Source organism: Notamacropus eugenii, chromosome 2 (genome assembly GCF_028372415.1).
Source record: "Notamacropus eugenii isolate mMacEug1 chromosome 2, mMacEug1.pri_v2, whole genome shotgun sequence".
NCBI classification, from domain to species: domain Eukaryota; kingdom Metazoa; phylum Chordata; class Mammalia; order Diprotodontia; family Macropodidae; genus Notamacropus; species Notamacropus eugenii.
This window is the reverse complement of record NC_092873.1, coordinates 6,977,013-7,000,504: the sequence shown is the minus strand read 5'-3', so window position 1 is coordinate 7,000,504 and position 23,492 is coordinate 6,977,013. Positions and strand designations below refer to the sequence as shown.

General features: G+C 36.8%; 1 long non-coding RNA gene and 1 pseudogene across 1 annotated transcript; both read left to right on the top strand.

Annotated features, from left to right (window-relative positions):
• Positions 1 to 19: 19 nt before the first annotated feature.
• On the top strand, positions 20 to 4,607 carry LOC140524309 (bromodomain testis-specific protein-like; annotated as a pseudogene).
• A 20-nt stretch (positions 4,608 to 4,627) lies between these two features.
• LOC140524311 (uncharacterized) lies at positions 4,628 to 22,713 on the top strand. Its single transcript, XR_011973658.1, has 4 exons — positions 4,628 to 5,264; positions 9,177 to 9,262; positions 21,157 to 21,202; positions 22,519 to 22,713. It is a non-coding gene; the product is annotated as an uncharacterized lncRNA (long non-coding RNA).
• Positions 22,714 to 23,492: the final 779 nt, after the last annotated feature.

The following is a 23,492-nucleotide window of genomic DNA, read 5'->3' as shown; positions in this document are numbered from 1 at the left end:
TCAAGCTGGTCACCATTTCAAGTGAGCAGTAACGCCGATGGGTGAGTGGCGATACAAATATATGGAAGACAACACTCCATCAGGAAAAAGCTGTTCAGAATGTCTCTGTCAAGCCAACAGATGGCTATTGCCAACCCCCTTCCACCAGAGTACATAAATGCCAGAAAGACTGGCCTCCTCACAAACCAACTGCAGTAATTGCAGAAGGTTGTCCTGAAGGCTCTATGGCAGCACAGTTTCTCTTTACCCTTCCAGCAGACTGTGGATGCGGCCAAGCTCACTCTCCCAGATTATTACAGCCTCCTAAAGCTCTTGGAACATAAATAATATGCGGAAGCCTCAGAATGTATAGAAGACTTGAAAATATTGTTTTGCAATTGTTTTGCAAGCCAGGTGATGACATTGTTCTAATGACACAAGTCTTAGAGAAACTGTTTCTGCAAAAACTGTCTCAAATGCCTTCAGAACAACTAGTGGCAGGTGGAAAGGAAAAGAAAATGAAAAGGTACTCAACAATCTTTAGGAGTTTCCACTATGAAAGAAAAACCATTCCCTAGGGCATCAGAAAAGGTAGCTAAACAGCAAGTGATTCCATCTCCAGTATGTCCTGAGACATTACTTTCTGCATTGCACATTGCTAAAGCCGCTCCACCACGCTATAACACACAACTGTAACATAAGTTAAAAGGGGTGTGAAAAGGAAAGCAGATACTACAACCTGTATAACGTGGATAGATACATCAAGTAGCGAATCTTCATCAAGCCTGGTTGAGCACAAATCTGCTAAAATACCACTTGTAATAGAAAAAGTAGGGAAGAATATCATACCAGATTCTCAGCAAAAATATAGAGTTGGGAACATGTTAAATTAACTGAGTAATTAAAATACCGTAATGAAATTCTTGAAGAAATGTTTTCAAAGGACAAGGTAGCATATACTTGACCTTTCCATAAGCCTGTTGCTCTAGAACTCCATAAGTACAATGATGTTGTCAAAAATCCAATGGACCTTGGCACAACTAAAGAAAAAGGTATAACCAGAAATGTAAGGATGCACGTGAATTTGCTGCAGATGTTCAGTTAATGTTTATGAATTGCTCCAAGTATAACCTACCAGATCTTGAGGTGGTAGTGATGGCAACAACACTTCAGATGTTTTTGAGATTCAGTTTCCAAGATCACAGATGAACCCATTGCAAGAATGTCTATGTGCTATATAGAAACGGATGTCACCAAAGCATTCTGTAGAGAAAGTAGCAGTGGTGCTTCCTTTGAAGACAACTCTTTTGGAGAGTCTCCTGATGAGCGAGTGCAAAACTTCAGGAGCAACTTAAATGTATTCATCAACACGTGCAAGTTCTGTCTAAAGTACCTTACCATAAGTTGAAGAAAAAGAATGAAAGATCTAAAAGACAGAAGCAGAAAGAAACAAAGAAATGTATCAAGAAAGATGAAAGTCAGAGGGAAAAAAATAAGCAAATAACTACAGAAAGAGCTGAAAAATTGCCTGCCAAACAATTCAAGGAACAAATGTTGGCAATAAATCTGGGGAGGAAGATAATGCTAAGCCTAGGAACTATGATGAGAAAAGGCAGTTAAGCTTGGCTATCAACAAACGCCGCAGAGATAAACTTGTGTGAGTCGTCCACATAATAGTGTCAGGAGAATCATCTTTACTGAATTCTAATCCTGACAAGATAGAAATTGATTTTGAAACACCAAAAGCATCAGTCCTGAGAGAAGTAGAAAAATACGTTATGGTGTGTCTGAGAAAGAGGCCCAGGAAATGTCACACTGTGAAAACACAAGTGTCCAAGGCCACGCGGGGGGCGGGCACAAGGTTGAGCCAGAACAGCAGCAGCAGCGACGGCGGTGGCAGCAGCTCCTCACCCTGGGGCAGCAGCAGCAGCAACTCGACATCTTCTAATAGCAGCGATTCCCATTCAGGTTAGTGTCCCTTTTCCATCTCTCTGTGTAGGTGGCACACCTGTTCCTTGAAAGACCAGAACTGTTCTCTTTATGGAGTATTTGTTGCATGCAACAGCAACGTGTGATTTGTACTGCCAGGTCCATTTGCCTTGCTTTCCATCCCAATCTTTCCTTCCCACCTTCAAGTATGTGAACTTGTACAAGACTCTCATAGACTGGTAATGTTCCAGAGATATTAACAGTTGACGAAAACAGGGACGATAGCTTAATAAAACGTTTGAAAATGTGAAATCTCCATCAGCTTATCACAGTAATAAAGGGTTGCTAAAGGCATGTCACTTTATAGTGACTGTGACTATCATCAGGTTCCTCATGGAAAGCAAGCCTACAAAACGTTGTCTCTGGTGTGGGATATTTCATTCATAAATTCTCATCAGCAAAATGGGGAGGATGACTACAAATATGTGTCTCATAAGGGTCATCCAAGTTGTAGGTGACATGATGTTTTGAAAGTACTTTTGAAAAACCTTAGAAGGCCCACATAAATAATTAAGTTTTGTTACTTTTATTGTAACACCGTGACTAATCCGTGTGGGATAGAATGGATAGAGCAAAAGAAATCAAATATACCGAAAGCAGACAGCTTTGTGGGCTTAAAATTACAGTCCATATTTTCTGACTGATGAAGCACTTTTAAGACCTGCTCTTTAGGAAAATTGAGTCTGACAGAAATGTGAAATAGATGAAACATCCTCAGTTTACTGAAAACACTATCCTTCTTGGCCTCCTGGGGTTGATTTTGAATTTCTAAGCAAAACTCACAATACATGAATTGATCTTGAGTAACATATTTTCTGTTTATTATGTTTAGGTTCCTGTTAGGAATGAAAAAGAAAAATATCTTTTGGATAAAAATGGAATCATACAGGATGAATTTGCCACGTTCAAAGTGGATGTAGACACAGAAATGATTAAGGATCAGGAAAAATAAAATCAATATATAGAAGACAATGAAGTTTTAAAAGTAAAGAATGATGAACTTCAAAAGGAATTACAACTGATTAAAGAAGCATTAATAAAATTCATATTCCACTAGGGTGGAAAAAATAAAAGTTCTGACAACTGGGAATGCAGTGCTGAACTCTAAATTAAACAATGCAAAGGGAAGGACAGCAGTCTAGAGAAAGAAATTGCATCATACTGTTCCCTTCTGATTTTTGCTGTTCATGCTCATGAGCCAAATGGGACATCAGAGAGAGCTCTTGAAAATTCCTTTCAGGGACAACGTGAAGAATAGCTTCGTTTACAACACAAACTAAGTCATGACTTTTCTAGCCTAAGAGAAAACCGTGGTTTCCTTTCTTAAGAGCTCTCTAAAGGTGAACAGAACCAGTAGGTTAGAAAAAGTGGTGTACCATGTATATGATTCCCTCAGAAAAAAGACATCCATTTGAGAAATCATACAGAGAGAATTGCACCATGAAAAACAGAAGGCAAAGGAATTTGAAAACACAATAGAACAGGAAAAGAATGAACCGATCAAATGTGTTGTCAAAGGGGCATGGTCAAGATGATGGAGTAGAAGCACGCACCTCTAGCACTCTCCTCCCACAGCCCATTAGATACGTGTAAAAATTAAATCTAAACAAATTCTAGAGCAGCACAAGCCACAAAATGTCAGATTGAAAGAGATTTCCAGCCCAGAGCAGCCTGCAAGTACACAGAAAAGGTCTGTCATGCTGTGCAGAGTGAACCACAGAATAGGTGGCACAATGACAGGGACAAGACTGGAGCAGGCCTCAAGAAAGCACCAGCAGCAGCTGCATGTCCCATATTCCTCAACTCACAAATGCCAAAGACAGCTTCAAAGGTCAGTGAGAAAGCTCTTTCATTTGGGTGAGAAGGGAATGCAACAGTCTAATGCAGGACCCAGGCAGCTGCATCTTCCATTGTTGGAGCCCTGGCCTAAACCCCTGGGTGAATTGAGAAACTGATGTGGATCTCAATCCTGAGTGGGGACCTTGGGGTGAGAAGGAGTGGTAGCTGGTGTGGTGGAGTTGGTGGAGTCTCTGTAGAGGGAATACTGCTCAAGACCTGATCAGAGGCCAGGAGAGGAATCAATCCCTCCCCCTTGTTTTTGCCACCTCGCAGGCACTGAGAACTTACATGTACCTAGAGTATACCCTTCTCTTGATTAAGGATTCAAAAGTCAAGAAACTGGCTGGGGAAAAGTTCAAACAAGGGAAAAAACATCAGTATAAAAGACTATTTTCTTTGTGAACGGGTATTTCTTCCATTCTTTGGATGAGGAAGAATAATGCATAACATCAAGGGAAGTCAAGTCTTCTACATCCTAAACCTCTAAAATACATATGCAGTGGTCTCAGGCCATATAAGAGGTCAAAAATGATTTTCAAAATCAGCTAAGATAGGTGACGAAAATTGGGAAGTGTTATGAGAGTAATGCAAGAATATCATGAAAAACGAGTCAACAGCTTGCAAAAAGACAACCAAAAAAATACTGAAAAATTTAGCACCTTTAAAAAATAGACTACCTCAAATGGCTAAAGCAGCCCAAAAAGCCAATGAGGAGAAGAATGCTTTAAAGAGCACAATTAGTGAAATGGAAAAGGAGGTTCCAAATCTCACTGAAGAAAATAGTCTTTGAAAAATCAGAAAGGAGCAGATGGACGCTAATGACTTTATGAGAAACCAAAAAATTACAAAACACCACCAAAACAATGAAAAGTAAAGAAGATAATGTGAAATATCTCACTGGAAAATCAACTGACCTGGAAAACAGGTCCAGGAGAGACAACTTAAAAATTAAGGAACTACCTGAAAGCCATGATCAAAAATAGAGCCTAGACATCACCTTTCATGAAATTATCAAGGAAACTTGCCCTGATATTGTGGAACCAGTGGGCAAAATAAATACTGAACGAATCCACCAATCACTTCCTGAAAGTGATTTGAAAAAAAAACCACCTAGGAATATTGTAGGCAAATTCCAGAGATCCCAGGTCAAAGAGAAAATATTTCAAGCATCCAGAAAGAATCAATTTGAGTATTGCAGCAACACAATGAGGACAACACGGGATCTGGAAGCTTCTACATTACGGGATCAAGGTGCTTGCAATATGATATTGCAGATGTCAAAGGAAATAGGACTAAACCGAAAGATCACCTAGGATGCGAAACTAAATATAATACTTTAAGAGAAAAAAAAGGGTCATTCAATGAAATCGAGGACTTTCAAGCATTCTTGACGAAAAGACCAGAGCTGAATGGAAAATCAGACTTTCAAGCACAAGAAACAAGAGAAGCATAAAAAGGTAAACAGTGAAGAGAAATCATAAGCTATATACTAACCTGAAATATTTACATTCCTACATGGAATGATAATATTTGTAACTTTTGAAACTTTTCTCAGTATTTGGTAGTTGAAGGGGTTATACACACACACACACACACACACATATATGTGTATATATATATATATATATATATATATATATATGTAAGTATATACGTATATATGGAGAGAGGGGGAGAGAGAGGGAGAGAGGGCAGAGATTGACTTAAATAGGAAGAGATGATATGTAAACAAACTTATGGTAAGGCAGAGGTGAGAGGGAAAAAATGAAGCTTGCTCTCATCATGTATGATTTAAAGAGCGAAGAACATGCAAACTCAGTTTGGCATGAAAATTTATCTTACACTACAGGAAAGTATGGGGGAAAGGGATAAGTAGGGTTTGGGAGATGAGAGAAGGGAGGGTAAATGGGAGGAGGAAGTAATTACAAGCAATCAGTTTTGAGGAGTTTCAGAAATGACTCTTGTGAATTGTTTTTTCACATAACTGGGAATAAGAAATACAGGTAATGGGGTGTAGAAATTTATATGGGGTATAGAAATGTATCTTGCCCTACTGGAAAAGAGAGAATATAGAGATATGGGAAAGAAGGGGTGTGACAGAGGGAGGGGAGACTGGGGGAAGGGGTCATGAGAATGTACGCTGTTTTGGGGTGGGAGAGGGGAGAGATAGGGAGAAAATTTAAAACTCACAATCTTGTGGAAATGCATGTTGAAGATTAAAAATAAGTAAATAATTTGGGAAAAATACGCAAAAATACATACTGTCAAAAACGACTCTATCCAAGAAATACGTGCCCAAATTCAGTGTGAAACTATGTCACTTCAGCTACAGCTTGAAGACACCCAAAAGACAGTCATCCTTCAAGAAAAGCTATTGAGTCTTACCCAGGTACAGTTTCTTGATCTCTTCAATAGAGTTTATGCTGATACTAAAAAGGAAGTTCTTGTGATAGAAGAGAGAAAAAAATGGTTAAATCAGTGAATGTAACCAATTTAAAGAGCAAATATGTAAATATGAAAATGAGAAAGCTGAGCAGAGGTAGGTCTTTAAATAATGTATTTGAGAAGCATTTAACTTTCAGAAATGGAAGTTAAACTAATTTTGATCAAATTAATTAAGGAATTTAAATTTTCGGCAGGCAGACATTTTTAACTTTATTGTAAAAATTCTGCTATGTAAGAAAGGAGCATGAGAATCAATAATATGACATATGATAAGAAAATAATGACACAATAGTCTCTTATTTAATATGAATGTAATAAATTAGTGTAATAAAATACAGGTAATTAAATAAACAAATGAAAATAATCTTAAATATAAAAATAAAATGAAAATAAAATTATACAAATAAAATTTTAAAATCATCTTTTAGGCTAGATGGCTCACTTTGCTGAAAGAAATTATGTACTGCATGAAATTTTGACAATAAATATTGATAGGGGAAATCATTAATGCAGAAATACTGATAAATTTATTGTTCTAACAATATTCCTAATGTTCCATTTTAATACTGCACTGGAATAAATTATTTGAAATGCTAAAACTTAAGAAAAATTCTACAATGTCATGCTAGGAATAATATCACAATTCAAATCAGACATCTCTTTTGAGATACTAGAGCATATTACCATTATATGTTTTACAAGAATGTAAACATGCTGAATGGTCTGAGTAGTTGCAACTCAGACTGCTCTGAACTAATTTTTGAAACACTAAAGATTGTATCATATTTTTAGTGAAATTCCTAACATGAACCACCACTTTTCTGGAAAATTGAGGACAGTAAATTCTGTTCAAAAGGATTATGTTTATGCATGTAGCATTAAGTTTTTTGTGTTATTAATCTTATTTTTTAATTGTGCTTCCCTAGAATTTTTTCATTTATCTCCATTTTTTTATTGCTTTGGCACTTATTCTTGCACAGTGTCCAAAATTGCAGATTCTGGAAGCTAATATTGATTTATGAAATCTTTAACAGAAATTATTTGGACATATTTCTATCAGTCTAAAGTCAGATACCTGCAACAAAATTTCGTCTTTCCCTCAAATATCAATTGCAGACCGCAGTTTCACAGCAATTTTATCGAATGGATAATGAAAATCAGAAAAAAATACAGAAGGAAATAAAGAAAACTAAAATCAAATTACGCAATCGGTAATTTGTCCCTGGTTAATGAAAAGTATGTTCAGTATGATGTTTCTCTTTTTTCACCAACATTATAAATTTTCTGAAAACTACTACTACTAATACTAATGCTACTACTGATGCTACCACTACTACTAGTACTACTGCTGCTGCTGCTGCTGCTACTACTACTACCACTACTACCTCTACTACTACTACAACAACTACTCCTACTCTACTCTTCAACCTCAAGAGACTTTTGACCGAATGTATTGCCATGCTCCTTTTTGGACTTTTCACCTCTCTTGCTTTCTTTATCTCCTGAATTCCACATGTTATCAGATATCACATAATTTAGGATTTAACTGTATATTCATTATGGTGTTCACATCTGTTATCAAACTATCATTTCTTTTTTCTAAGTCTTTGTAACTCAACTAGAAAAATGTTCCTAGAAGACAGGGATTACTTATACTTTGGTATTTTTGAAAGGATTCCTTTTCTCAGCATGTTAGCAGTAGAAGTAATTTTATTATTGTAGTAGTAAAAGTAGTAGGAGTAGTTGTAAGAGTCGTGGTAGCAGTAATTCTAGTAGCAGGAGTACGAGTATTAGCAGTAGTACTAGTAGTAGTAGTAGTAGAAGAAGAAGAAGAAGAAGAAGAAGAAGAAGAAGAAGAAGAAGAAGAAGAAGAAGAAAACTAAAGATTTATTTGTGGACTTTGCCATGAGTTGAAAGTTAAGCTAAAATTAAAATTGTTGCAAGGTGACATTTGGACTAAAGCATTTTGATTTTTTCTAGTCTGATTTTTTTAAACACATTTTCAATTTCCCAGAGCCCTCAATGACAAAATACATATTCAGGACATAATTATTGTATTGTCACTATTATTATTATTGGAAATTATTACAATGAAGGCAAAGTTAAGCGTAGAATAACATTGTAGTGAAATTTTCCTAAAGTGTTCACTTTATTACCATCAAATAGATTTCTCCATTCTTGGTTGCTTTCTCATATTTGTATGTAGTTATGTGTGCTATTCATCATTATGCCAACCAAAAAGTATGGAAGTGGATAATAGCGATGTTCTTCGAAACATATTTTCAACCTAGTACCCATCATACGTAATAAAGTAAGTGAAATTTAAGCCAATGTGGTCAAAAACAGAATTTTTGAGGATGAGATTCTTTTCCACTTAGAGGTACTTTGAAGGAATTATGGATAGAAAGTTGAGCCTGGGGTTAGAAAGATCTGAAATCAAATGTGGCCTCAGATGCTATCTGTGTGACACAACTCCTTTAATCTTTCTCATTTGGGGGATAATAACAACAGCTATTTCCCAGGATTGGTGTAAGAATCAAATGAGATAATAATTGTAAATCTTTTAGCTTTGTGGCCTTTATTTTAGGCACATATTAGACACATGATAAATGCTACTGTCTCTGCTCCAAAAACATAGTGACCATTGTCAATTATGTTAAACTAATCACGGCCTCCCACATTTTCATAAGCACTTCCTAATTTTAAAAAAGTGTTCTCTTAACCTGGTTCATTTCAGTTTACTTGTCTTAACTAAGAAATTATTGTGAGGGCCAGTCTCATTCTTATGGAAACTTCTTTTCTTTTGCATTTTTATGTTTGAGAAATTTTTCTAAGTTTCAGAAATCAGTATAGCAAAGAAATAAGTTTTGTTTTCCATTTAACTCCCCTATCACTCATTGTCTTCATTTCCCTCCTTCTTTTAGGAGCACATTGATGGAAATATTAACCTTCCAAAGCTTTTGGCTTCAGGCTGCAGTCAAAAAACTAGGTGTGGACCGAGCCCTCGAAGGTAAAGCAAGGAAGCAATAAGTTAGAGTCCATCTTTGGCAGTACAAATTACCTCATTTTATTTGTGATCAGGGAAAACTGGCACCCTTTTTCGTCTAATGTCCCTGAGCATGCAAGTTTTCAGTATGTCAGCTTTCAGTCAGATTACAGTTTCTTCCTTGTTCAAAACTTACATCATCAACTAGTGCATGTTAATTATGCTAATTACACTATAGTAGGTCCTCAGTAGGTTGCAAAGACTTTGTGTAAGACATGCCCTCTCTCCGTGAAGAATTTACAGCCTCAATAGGAAGCCAATGCAAAATAGAGGAATTTCATTTTTAATATAAGGTAACACATAAACAACTATTGAGGGAATGATATACATATACGTATTTATAAAAGGGAGAGATCACTACAATTGGAGATTACAGTGGATGGGATTAATCCCGTGGTGTTCTTCTTAATACGAGAAACACTCCATGCAAATTTGCGGAGGTAACACCTCTACTGGAAGAACAATTGCCAAATACTTAAATTTTATGCATGCAAATGTACTTATGTTTTTATGGATCAACTCTCCTATGCCATCTGTTACTTCCTCAGTTGTAGCCATATATAAATGAACACATTTCATGTACCCGTGAGAAGTGCCATTCATATTCCTTAAAATGAATTCTAGACACACAGGGAGACAAGATGGCGGAGTGAAAGCAACGACTCACCTAAGCTCCTGGAAAAACTCCTCTGGATATCTCTGAGGGGAGAGTCTGACCAGGCTTTGGAGGTGTAAAATCCAGTGGGTGACAGACTTTGACGGATTCGGAGCCCAGGCTGTACCGGAGGGTCCAAGGGAGGGATCTGTTCCGCGGGGGTAAGACCCCGGCGCACAGCGCAGCGTGGTCGGCGCGGCAGGGCGGAGGGGACCAGAGGAGCCCGAGAGTGGCGGGCGAGACCAGCGGAGCAGGAGATAAGCCAGGCCGAGCCGGTGAGAGCCGCTGAGTGCCAGACATCAGCGCAGCAGCCCTTGAAATCTTCAGCCTGAAGACGGACTTCGGTGGGTCACTACTTGAACTTCCAGGAACTGGGATGGCAGAGTGATCAGTAAGTGCTCTCTCCTCCCCCCTGATGACCGTGAGGGAACCATAAAATTCTTCCCCAGATTAATTCTGGATCAGCGGGAACAGCAGAATGGGGCAGGTGGTCTCATAACACCAGAGGCTGGAAAAGTGGCAAAGGGGGATTCTTCCTACTGTGGTGGAGGCGATCTTCAGGGACAGATGACCCAGGGCAGAGAAAATTCGCACTGAGACCCAGGCAAGCCTCAGAGCCGGGAGACGAGCCCCAGGAGGGGCGGGAACACGCATTAGCTTCTAGGCGTGCCCCAGCCCTCCAGGGGAAAAGGGAAGACAATAGGGAAGCTGGGATTACCATCCCCTGACCTTGCCTTTGCCTCAAGTCAGCTGAGGAGATATCCTGAGACCAGACCACACCTCCCACACACCTAACAAGCTAACCCCAAGGTTAATTGGGGAAACAAAAAACAAAAGCCTGCTTTTAGCCCAGACACACATCAGCTCAACTTAAAGATCTGTACCTTCTGACTGAAAGAACCAAAAGCTACAACACTCAGCCAACATGATGAATCGGAAAAAGCAGACGAAAAGTGAAAAAACCATAGAATCTTTCTATGGGGATAAGGACCAAAACACAAACACCAAAGAGGTTAGAGCTGAGACTGTACTTCCATCTGAAACCTCAGATGGGACTATGAATTTCTCGCAAGCACAACTAGATTACCTGGAACGTCTGAAGAAGGATATAAAAGAAAAACTGGCCAATGATTTTAAAACTATAAAAAAAGAATTCACTGATGAGAACATCACCCTGAAAAAGAAAATTGAAGAAATGGAAAAGGAAGTTCAAAAATTAACTGGAGAGAATAATTCCCTAAAAGGAAGAGCTAATCAAATGGAAAAGGAAACCCAAAACCTAATTGGGAAAATTGATCAGATGGAAAAGGAAACCCAAAACCTAACTGGGAAAATTGGTCGATTGGAAAAAGAAGTACAAAAATTAAATGGAGAAAATAGCTCCCTAAAGGGAAAAATTGGTCAGATGGAAAAGGAGATGGAAAAGCTAACTGAAGAAAACACTACGATGAAGATTAGAATTGGGCAAGTAGAAACTAATGACTCAATGAGGCAACAAGAATCAGTCAAACAAAATCTAAAGAATGAAAAGATAGAAGAAAATGTAAAATATTTAATTGGAAAAACAACTGACCTGGAAAATAGATCCAGGAGAGAAAATCTAAGAATTATTGGCCTGCCAGAAACCCATGATGAAGAAAAGAGTCTGGACAATATCTTCCAGGAAATCATCAAGGAAAACTGTCCAGAAGTACTAGACTCAGAGGGCAAAATAGTCATCGAAAGAATCCACCGTTCCCCTCCAGAAAGGGATCCCAAACTCAAAACCCCAAGAAATATAGTTGCCAAATTCCAGAGCTATCAAGTGAAGGAGAAAATACTACAAGCAGCCAGAAAGAAACAATTCAAATATCAAGGACACACAGTCAGGATCACACAGGACCGTGCAGCTTCTACATTAAAAGATCGAAAGAACTGGAACCCAATATTCCGTAAGGCAAAGGAGTTGGGACTTCAACCAAGGATCAACTACCCAGCAAAGTTCAGCATAACATTTCAGGCAAGGAGAAAGTCATTCAACGAAATAAGGGATTTCCAGAGCTTCCTGACCAAAACACCAGAACTCAATAGACAATTTGATCTTCAAATGCAGGTCTCCAGAGAATCATAAAAAGGTAAACAGAGGGGAAAAAACAAAAACAAAAACTTGCTACTCAATTAGGGCAAACTGTTTACCTCCCTATAAGGGAAGATGATACCTGCTAATCTTGAGAACTGTGCAGCTATTATGATAAAAGGGATATATGTAGAGGGAACGGGCATAAAGTAAATGATGTCATGTCAAAAATATGATTTAAGTATGAGAAGGGAATGTAATAGGAGGTGTGGAAAGGGGGAAGCAGAAAATGGCAAATTATATCACAGGAAGAAGTACAAAACTATAGTAGAGGGAAGGAGGGGAGGGAGATGAGCATTGTTTGAGAGGTACTCTCATCTGATTTGTTCAAAGGAGGGAACAATAATCTTAAGTAGATAAGCCTAACTAGCTCTATAGGTAGTAGGAGGGGAAGGGGGAAGAAAGGGGAGGGTGGCTAAAAGGGAGGAAAGAAGCAATAAGAGTAAAGGGAACTAAAAGGGAGGGGGGTCAAAAGAAGGAGGGGAAGGCTTCAGGAGGAGGGGGAGAAAAGTGAATACTATTGAGGAGGGGAAGGGAGACAGGAGAGCTAAAAGCACAAATGGTGGGAAAGAGGTTGGAGGGAAATACACAGATTGTAATCATAACTGTGAATGTGAATGGAATGAACTCTCCCATAAAACGGAGACGGATAGCAGAATGGATTAAAAGCCATAATCCATCAATATACTGCTTACAAGAAACACATTTGAAACGGGGGGATACACATAGGATAAAGGTCAAAGGATGGAGCAGAATATATTGTGCTTCAGCTCATTTAAGAAAGGCAGGAGTAGCAATCCTAATCTCAGTCAAAGCAAAAGCAGAAATAGATCTAATCAAAAGGGATAAGGACGGAAACTATATCCTGCTAAAAGGCACCATAGACAATGAAGCAATATCATTACTAAACATGTATGCTCCAAGTGGTATAGCATCCAGATTCTTAGAGGAGAGGTTGGGGGAGTTGAAGGAAGAAATTGATAGCAAAACTATACTAGTGGGGGACCTCAACCTCCCCCTCTCTGAACTCGATAAATCCAACCTCAAAATAAACAAGAAAGAGGTTAAGGAGGTAAATAAAACTCTGGATAAGGTAGATATGATAGATCTTTGGAGAAAATTAAATGGGAATAGAAAGGAATATACTTTTTTCTCAGCGGTACATGGAACATTTACAAAAACTGACCATGTACTAGGACATAAAAATCTCACAATCCAGTGCAGAAAGGTAGAGATAATCAATGCATCCTTTTCGGATCATAATGCATTAAAAATTACATGTAATAAAAGGCCATGGAAAGAGAAACCAAAAATCAGTTGGAAACTAAATAATCTAATTCTAAAGAAGGGTTGGGTTAAAGAAGAAATCATAGAAACAATCAACAATTTCATTCGAGAGAATGACAATAGTGAGACAACATACCAAAACTTATGGGATACTGCAAAAGCAGTTATTAGGGGAAGTTTTATATCTCTGAATGCTTACATAAATAAAATAGAGAAAGAGGAGATCAATGACTTAGGCTTGCAGTTGAAAAAGCTAGAAAAAGAACAAATTGAAAATCCCCAAGTAAATACCAAATTAGAAATACTGAAAACCAAAGGAGAGATTAATAAAATTGAAATTAAGAAAACTATTGAATTAATAAATAAAACCAATAGTTGGTTTTATGAAAAAACTAATAAAATTGATAAACCTTTGGTCAATCTGATTAAAAAAAAGAAAGAAGAAACCAAATTACTAATATTAAAAATGAAAGGGGTGAACTCACCTCCAATGAGGAGGAAATTAAAACAATAATTAGAAACTACTTTGCCCAACTTTATGCCCACAAATTCGATAATCTAAATGAGATGGATGAATATTTTAAAAAATACAAATTGCCCAGATTAACAGAAGAGGAAGTTGAATACTTAAACAACCCCATCTCAGAAAAAGAAATTGAACAAGCCATCAATGAACTCCCTAGGAAAAAATCTCCAGGGCCAGATGGATTCACCAGTGAATTCTATCAAACATTTAAAGAACAGTTAATTCCAATACTACATACACTATTCTTGAAAATTGGGGAAGAAGGAGTCCTCCCAAATTCTTTCTATGATACAAATATGGTTTTGATACCCAAACCAGGAAGAGACAAAACAGAGAAAGAAAATTATAGACCAATTTCCCTAATGAATATAGATGCAAAAATTTTAAATAAGATTCTAGCAAAACGAATACAGCATCTTATCACGAGATTAATACATTATGATCAGGTAGGATTCATACCAGGACTACAGGGCTGGTTCAATATTAGGAAAACTATTAGCATTATCGATCACATCAACAACAAAGCTAACAAAAACCACATGATTATCTCAATAGATGCAGAAAAAGCTTTTGACAAAATACAACATCCATTCCTACTAAAAACATTGGAGAATGTAGGAATAAAGGGAACTTTCCATAAAATAATAAGCAGTATCTATCTAAAACCTTCAGCAAGCATTATATGCAATGGGGATAAGCTAGATGCATTCCCAATAAGATCAGGGGTGAAACAAGGTTGTCCATTATCACCACTATTATTTAATATGGTACTAGAAATGTTACCTGTAGCAATTAGACAAGATAAAGATATCCAAGGAATTAAAATAGCCAAAGAAGAAACTAAGTTATCACTCTTTGCAGATGATATGATGATTTACCTAGAGAATCCCAGAGATTCAAGTAAAAAATTACTAGAATTAATAAACAACTTTGGCAAAGTTGCAGGGTACAAAATAAACCCACACAAATCTTCTGCATTCCTATATATTAGCAACAAAGTCCAACAGCAAGAGATAGAAAGAGAAATCCCATTTAAAGTTAGGGTAGACAGTATAAAATACTTAGGAGTCTACCTGCCAAAACAAACCCAGGGATTATATGAACACAATTACAAGACACTTTTGGCACAAATAAAGTCAGATTTAAGTAAATGGAAAAACATTAGTTGCTCATGGGTAGGCCGGGCTAATATAATAAAAATGACAATTCTACCCAAATTAATATACCTATTTAGTGCCATACCAATTAAACTATCAGACAATTACTTCCTAGAGCTGGACAAAATAATATCAAAATTCATTTGGAAAAACAAAAGGTCCAGAATATCAAAGGGACTAATGAAAAGAAATGCTTGGGAAGGTGGCCTAGCGCTACCAGACCTCAAACTGTACTATAAAGCAGCAATTATCAAAACCACTTGGTATTGGCTAAGAAACAGAGAGGTAGACAAGTGGAATAGACTTGGCACTCAAGATGCAGTAGGCAAGGAATATAGCAACCTTCTGTTTGATAAACCCAAGGACCCCAGCTTCTGGGATAAGAACTCATTGTTTGACAAAAATTGCTGGGAAAACTGGATAACAGTGTGGCGGAAATTAGGCATAGACCCATACCTGACACCGTACACAAGAATAAAGTCCAAATGGGTACATGATTTAGGTATAAAGATTGATACCATGAATAAACTGGAGAAGCAAGGAATAGTGTATTTATCAGATCTATGGAGAAGGGAAGAATTCTTTACTAAAGGAGAGATAGAATGCATTATGAAATGCAAAATGGATAACTTTGATTACAGTAAACTCAGAAGTTTTTGCACAACCAAACCCAATGCAACCAAAATCCGGAGGGATGTAGTAAATTGGGAAAGAATTTTTACAGCTAAGCTTGGGGATAAAGGCCTCATTTCTAGAATATATAGAGAACTGATCCAAATGTATAATCATACAAGTCATTCCCCAATTGATAAATGGTCAAAGGATATGAACAGGCAATTTTCAGAGGAAGAAATTAAAGCTATCTATAATCATATGAAAAAATGCTCTAAATCACTATTGATTAGAGAGGTGCAAATCAAAACAACTCTGAGGTACCACATCATACCTATAAGATTGGCAAACATGACAGACTAAGAAAATGATAAATGCTGGAGAGGATGTGGGAAAGTTGGAACACTAATTCATTGTTGGTGGAGCTGCGAGCGCATCCAACCATTCTGGAGAGCAATTTGGAACTATGCCCAAAGGGCTACAAAAATGTGCATACCCTTTGACCCAGCAATATCGCTACCAGGACTATATCCCCAAGAGATCATAAAAATGGGAAAGGGTTCCACATGTACAAAAATATTTATAGCTGCACTCTGTGTAGTTGCCAAAAACTGGAAGTCAAGGGGATGTCCATCAATTGGGGAATGGCTGAATAAATTATGGTATATGAATGTAATGGAGTACTATTGTGCCATAAGAAATGATGAACAAGAAGACTTCAGAGAGGCCTGGAAGGACTTATATGACCTGATGCTGAGTGAAAGGAGCAGAACCAGGAGAACTTTATGCACAGCAACAACCACAGTATGTGAGAGTTTTTTCTGGTAGACTTAGATTTGTGTAATAACACAAGAACTTCTTACCAAAAAAAAAAAAAAATCCCAATGGAGGATCTCAAGGCAAAATGCCTGCCACACTCAGAGAGAGAAATATGGAAGTCACTCACATATTGTAGCAGATCATGTTTGTGTATGTGTATGTGTTTGTGTATCATGTTCTGATTTGTTATACGATTTCTTTCATTTATCTTAGTCTGACTACATAGCATGACTATAGTGAAAATATACTCAATAGGAAAGTATATGTAGAATCTATACAGAATTGTATGCAGTCGTGGGGAGGGAGGGGGGGAGTGGGTGGTAGGTGGGGGGGATAAAATCACAATTGTATGGCAGTGATTGTTAAACATTACAAAATAAAAAAAAATAAATAAAATGAATTCTATTTCCTCTTTAACCAGTTCTTAAAGATGGGTTTTATCTCCTCTGATTATTTTCCCATGGTACTGGCATCTTACCACTTAAAACACAGTCTTTCTGTGATCCTTCTGCTTTTTTTAGAACGCCTTCAACATCTATATAAAAAAAAAAACCATACCCATATCAACACATCTTTTTTATTCAATACTGTAGAGAAATCTTTTGCAAAGTCATCACATATAATATACAGAATTACATCCTAATTTAGTTATTAGTATTAGTAAAGTACTAATAGTAAAATAGTATATTAGTAAATATCCTATATGTATGCGTATTTTCTTCAACTAAGTTTAGAAACTTAAAAGATATTGCATATCTATGGCATCTTTCTCTCCCTTTATAAAACGTGCCTAATTCTAAGGACCTCCCAGAGCCAACATGATAAATGTAATGCAGTCAACATTCAATACAGCAAATGTTTCATTTTTTTTAAAGACACTACTAAAATGCCTTAAAAATATATGTACTGAATGTGTTAATCACTCAGGGAAGATCAAATGATTAAGCATTTTGGGTCAGTGTCTAGTAATCTTCTGAGTGATTTTGATATAATGAAACATGAATAAAAGTTAATAAACATGTCTTCATCGTGAAGTTTTAATTAAAACGTTCATTTTGAAAACAGATAGTTTTGCAATTTTTAGGAAAATATTGCATGAGAAAGTCTCCTTATTAAGCCATAGTTGACCACTTTGTTTTACTTGTACATAGATAGGAATTATAATCACTCCTTCCCTTTGCCAATCAGCTCACCTTCACTTCATTTTATTTCATTGAACCGTGTGGTATAAGATCTATACATGTGTTCTTACTTCTGCAGCTCCTTAATCAACAATTTGTTTCACCCTTCTGTTCTCTGCAACTATATCCATGAAAATGGGTGTACTCAATATTACTCAATGGTCTTACTTGCTCTCTGTTCATGGCTTGGACCACCATAGATGCTGGGGCATCTATATCACCATATAATTGCCTTATGAATAGAAGTTTATTTTTGCCATTAAAAAAACAACAGCTAGTCTATATTCAGATTGTAGTCAGCTGGTTCTGATGTCATTTCCAGGAATCAATCTTTTCTTCTCTCATAATAACCAATTTCATTTCTTCTTTGTGTGTGGTTTTCTTTTGCTTTGGGTAGTTACCTTCAAATTCTTCTGGAAAAAAATCATCAGAAGAGACATGCAGACAGAGAAATATTCTAAATCATCTTAAAAGCCTTTGTTCTCTTTCATTTCTCAAACTTGAGTTATGTTTTTCAGCATACCTTCTAGAATCCCCTTTTTTTCCATCTTTGTTCTGAAGTCACTAAACATCAAAAGAAGTTATGATTTGAATAAATACCTCTTTATTTCTCACAGAAGGTCTCTTCTTTGCTCTATTCAACACATTACTGGCATGGAGGTAACAATTATCTTCATGGTGGTCTTTTTATAAAGACTTGTCGTAATCATTGCTGTATGTGATGGCCAATTATGTGGAAAGATGGATCTTGTTGCTTTGGAGCACGTAGTGAAACCAACAATGATCGATCCTTCTAAGCTATCTTTCAGTTTCACTAGAATTTTATTTTGTCTTCTCGCTTATTGTGGTGACTTCATTAAGTGTGTTAAGGATTTTTTGCAATAACAGAGCAATTTCTCAGTCATCGTACACTGAAATTACCAACGGTTGAGTTAATATTCATAAAATGACTTAAACTATGATTGTCAACCCATCTCCACTGTGTGGAAGGAGGGATGCCTTTGAGAAGGACTAAAAGCCATTTATGCTTTTATCTAAGCAAGTACGAAGCATATACACACTACCTACAAGGTCATTTGTTTTGCACGGTGGGCAAATGAACTCGGAATGAAAATAGGACTTGGACGCACTTGAACTGAGCTTTCAAATGATACTGGGTATTCTGAAGACCCAGGGAAGGCGGGATTATATGCTGGCATGGGAGAAAGTCTTTGGAACATCTTGGAGATAGAAGATGGAATAACATTTTTTCTTTTTTAATTATTATTTTATTTGTTTCCAGTGTTCTACAATCACTTCCATATATCTTAGATTTTTTTCTCGTCCCTTCCCCCCCTTCCTCCTATCTGCACCCGCCCTCCATGAGAAAACATACAATTTCATATGGGGTCTACACATACATTCCTACTCAATTCATTTTCACCTTATTCATGTTCCTTAGAAGAATTAAAACGAATGGGAGAAATCATCAAACAAAAGAAAACATAATACAAAAGAAAATGTTCTGCTTCATTCTGTGATCCAGTTCCGTAGTTCTTTGTCTGCATGTGAAAGGCGTTTTACCTTAAGAGACCATTCTGAATTTTTTAAGTCCTTGCATTGCAATGAAGGACTACGTCTACTAGAAACATTTCTCACACACTGTGGTTGGTGCTGTGTGAAAAGGACTGATGGTTCTGCTCCTTTCACTCAGCATCATTTCATACAAGTTTTTCCAGGTCTCTCAAAGTCTTCCTCTTTATCATTTCTTATAGTATATTCACATTCCATTACAGTTAAATACCACAGTTTATTCAGCTGTTCCCCAATTGATGGTCATCGCCTTGATTTCCAGTTTTGGGCCACCACAAAGAGAGCTGCTATAAATATTTTTCTCCATGGACACGTACATGTGTTTGTTCTTCATCCCCGAAGAACACCTTCCCATCAAAGAACTGATGACACTTGAATTTGTTCTGAGTGAGGGAGGGCTGTGCAACGTCAATAGAATCACTTCGTCCCCAGAGCCATCTGAATCTAGTGAAGTGATATTCCTCAGGAAGCCTGGAGATGACCACAGATGCAATGGGAGACCTTGGCACTTTTAGGCCAATGGCTATACAGGTATTCCCTTAGGGTGACTCCTTGCTCATTCATTGAATAGGCCTCTTTAAGAAGTAGTCAGAGTATGGACACTCCTGCCTTCAGAGTGATTATTAAGAGTCCAAATACTAAGGCCCAAAATAAACCCTCACGTCAAAGCATAGATACTCTTTTCAGGGCTGAAGGGCAAGACTATTGTGACTCTGTGCCTCGTTAGAAATTAGCAAAACATGTCTGAGGCCCATTAATGGATGGGGAGGTCTTGAATTCTTCCCCCATGTACCATTAACCTTACATTCACCTTACGTTCAGCGCGAAGGGCATCCTTGACCCTTACGTAGGCAACAAACATTATCATTACTTAGGTAAACACGAAATAATTCCCACAAACCCGTCTTGAACTTCACATTTGCAGAATACAGAACGCAAAAACTAATTACGAGAGTGGCCTTAAGAGTGGAGGCACAAAATTATAGTACATGAGAAGTCGGCATACTCCACACCAGGTCACACTCAATACAAACAAAATGTCCAAATAATGGTGTATGTGTATGTTGTAAGATTGACCTCATATCTATCTATACTATTCAAACTATTTCATTTGTCTCCTGAAAGGGAAACTATACCATTTTAATCGTTATCAACAGTGATTTCTCATTTCATCTTCTCTTTCTGTATCTATGAAGTGGTTTTAAGAATTGAAGTAATGAATGAGGAAACAATCTTTCCTTCCTTCTTTACAAGTTAAAGATGGAAGTAGAATTTATCTTAGCGTGGTTTCTAAAATCTGCACAAGGAGAAAGCATGTATTTTGAAATTCAAATGAAATCAGTGTCTGCCTGGATAAAGAAATAATTCGAATGTAACAGACAATGCAGGAGCGGCTTTCATTTAGTACTCTCTGCCCTTCCTTGGCGATAGTGTATTGTATTTCATCATTTCCAGGAATTTTCTTTTCTGTTAAGGACCACTTACGGGTCATTTTCTGTTTATACTGAAACTTAATGAAGACAATTTTAATGTTTGAAATTAAGTATTTTAAGCATAGAATATGAAATTGATTTTCTTTTTAACGAAAAATGTTATATTGATCCAATGGAAATAAAGAGGGCACAATTTGCTTAACACAGACGAAAATTGTATTCCCAACCTGAGACATGACTACTGTGCTAAAAATGTTCACATGTCTCTTTGTATTTAATCGTGAGAAATTCATGATTGTGTTCATAATAATATTAATTTATTACATCAATAGCTTTTCTGTTGAATGTCTAAAATCAAATATACTAAGGTCTTAATTTTATTAGTCATTTCTTTGGATGTCTGCATTATTTATAAGATTTTTTGAGTTCTGTGTATTATCTTGACTTCCCCTTTCCTCATTTACCTCACTGTTCTGACTTGTCTTTTCATTTGACTTCAGATGTGACAGGAGTTGGAAGAAAATGTAACTAGGGAATTCAATGAAGGTATGTCCTAACTGGTCACAAATAAAATGTTATAATTAGATACTATACCTGATTTTTAAATATGGTGAAAAACTTCCACAGAGGTGCTGTTTCATTTCCACATCCCTCTTCTTCATCACGTTGAAGCATCCAGGGATTCTTCTTTGCAGGTGAAGTGCAAGATTTAGCAGCTTCTTTCCAATAAGCTAGAAAGGTGGCACAAGCCCTCTTGTGTCTGTTTCCAGAAGAGAAGCCTGGTCAATTACAGAGAGACTCAGATGCCGAAGCCTGGTCAGTAAGTAATGAATCTTTGGCCACCATATCCCATGAAACAGAAGAAAGAATAGTGCTGAGTTCTCGGTAGCACCTTCTGATCTTCAAACGAGAAATGAGTCACATTGGGCGAATGCCCTCAGGATGATAGAGGATCAAGGACTGTCTGGATTAGAAAGCTATTGAAGTCATATTCAGTCCTGAGATTCTATTATTCTGTTTAATCCTGTGATTCTACGATGATTTCATGAGGGTGAAGAGAGAGGGGGCAAACGGTACTAAGAATGCCAGGATTGAAAAACCGTTTACAAATATCAATATGATTGTTAGTACCTCAATTGACACTCTTTTTCCCATGACCAACAGTACTGAAAATCAAACCAAAATTTTTATTGACGCCCTGGTTGTCAGTTTAACCAAAAGATACAAAGAAGTTGCCGCTAACTGCTATTGTGGTTCTTATTTTCTTGAAATAGGCAAATCAAATTATTGGCATGATTGATTGTGTGGTGAACTCAAAAGCAAACATCAGCATTCTTAAGTAGGAAGCATAGTTCAATATGAGCATAAGTAAAGAGGTTTTTATGAACATCATCCTGATTGTTATGTATATAGTGATTTCTACAGCAAAAATTTAAAAGGAAGATTATAGCAACAATTGGCTGAAATCAAATCAACACATATCTTAAGTGTAATAAAAAGATGAACTTTATTATAGCACTTGAAACATTGAAAGCCTTGTGTTTGAACTTTAAAACACCTTGTATGGTAGATGACTTCCCCAAGAGCTTGAGTTCAACTCATCCCTATGATAAGACACGTGCTGCCTATGACACCATGACCAACTTCCTTCACTTCAAAGGGCTCAGGACACTCTTAGGCTCAGTTGGACCAGTGACAATTTTCATGCTTCTCACACACAGAATTCCTTCCTATAATGAATCCTTTGTCCCAAGTAAAAGTAAAGAATTGCACACATACATATATGTGGTATGTGTATACATACACACATATAGACGTACATATATATAAGGTCAATTGATTTTCCTTCTTTGCTTTCCCAGCAGCTACTGATAAACTTTGATTACAAACCTTGACGGACTTCTCCAGTAGACAACAGACTAAAAAATCCTTGAGAATGCCAAAGATGAATCAGCATCCGGAAATACGCTTAGAGGAAGAAATAATGTTTATGTATCAAATGAACTATGTTTAACAATGTTTACTGCTTTTCCATTAAATATACAAAAGTGAACAAATCTTGACTTCGAAAATATGTTGTGTCATGTTTTAATATGCACCATGTGTATATGTATGAAAATATGTTTGTACAATCCTTTATTAAAAAAGTTTATTTCACTATATATTTAACAGTGTCCCTCAAATTGTTAGTTGTTGCAGGAATTCTAGAGACCACTAAATTGGCTAGAACACTTTAATTACCTATCATTGAACGTTATAATGTAATTTCTATTTAAGAAATAATAGAGAAGACAGGTTTACATCTTATTCAGATACAATTGCTAAACTAGTTGTCATTTTTTAATTAAAAAAGAAGACAAGCTTACTTTCAGATGTATTTTTCCTTCCATTTTGTGTACTGGAGAACACTGGTCCAACATACATGAGTTCCTGCTGTTGATTGCTAACATCTTAGTGCATCAACTGAGAGTTAACTTCGTGTTGTGTTGATTCTCATGTCTCTAACCAAGAATGATTTAGGACATTTTTCCTGTCACCATACGTAACGTTAATTACTTCCTCTAAAAATTACCTGTTCATATCGTTTGACTGTTTATCAGTTGGGGAAGGCCTTGTATTCTTCTCAACTTGAATGAGTTTTCTATATATTTTAGAAATGAGGCCTTTCTCCAGCCAATATTCATAAAAATCCCAGTTTTTTGCTTCCCTCCTAATTTGGGTGCATTGGCTATGTTTGTGCAAACTTTTCTAAATGTAGTGTAATCAATATTATGCATTTTGCATTTCATAATATTCTCTATCTTTTATTTGGTCATAAATGTCTCCATTCTCCTTC